The sequence below is a fragment of the Colletes latitarsis genome, unplaced genomic scaffold (assembly GCF_051014445.1).
Source record: "Colletes latitarsis isolate SP2378_abdomen unplaced genomic scaffold, iyColLati1 scaffold0057, whole genome shotgun sequence".
In the NCBI taxonomy this organism is placed as follows: domain Eukaryota; kingdom Metazoa; phylum Arthropoda; class Insecta; order Hymenoptera; family Colletidae; genus Colletes; species Colletes latitarsis.
In genome coordinates this window covers 130,001-130,247 of record NW_027488407.1, presented here as the reverse complement: position 1 = coordinate 130,247, position 247 = coordinate 130,001, and positions in this window count along the sequence as shown.

The following is a 247-nucleotide window of genomic DNA, read 5'->3' as shown; positions in this document are numbered from 1 at the left end:
GGTCGCTCTCTCGAAAAATGAAATTAAATTAAATAAACGAGAGTTTGGGGAGCTCTCGGAAAAGTGAAAGAAACTAAACGAAGGAGAGGGTTTTTGGTGGTACCCTCTCTATACATATATAATATTATAACACAAGAGAGGAAGAGGTGGCTCTCAAGTCTTTCGAACGAAAGACTAAAATTTGATGTTGAAAGAAGGAGTTTTTTATGTGTCGTCGTCCGTTCTCCTTCAGAGTCGGCGACGAAGA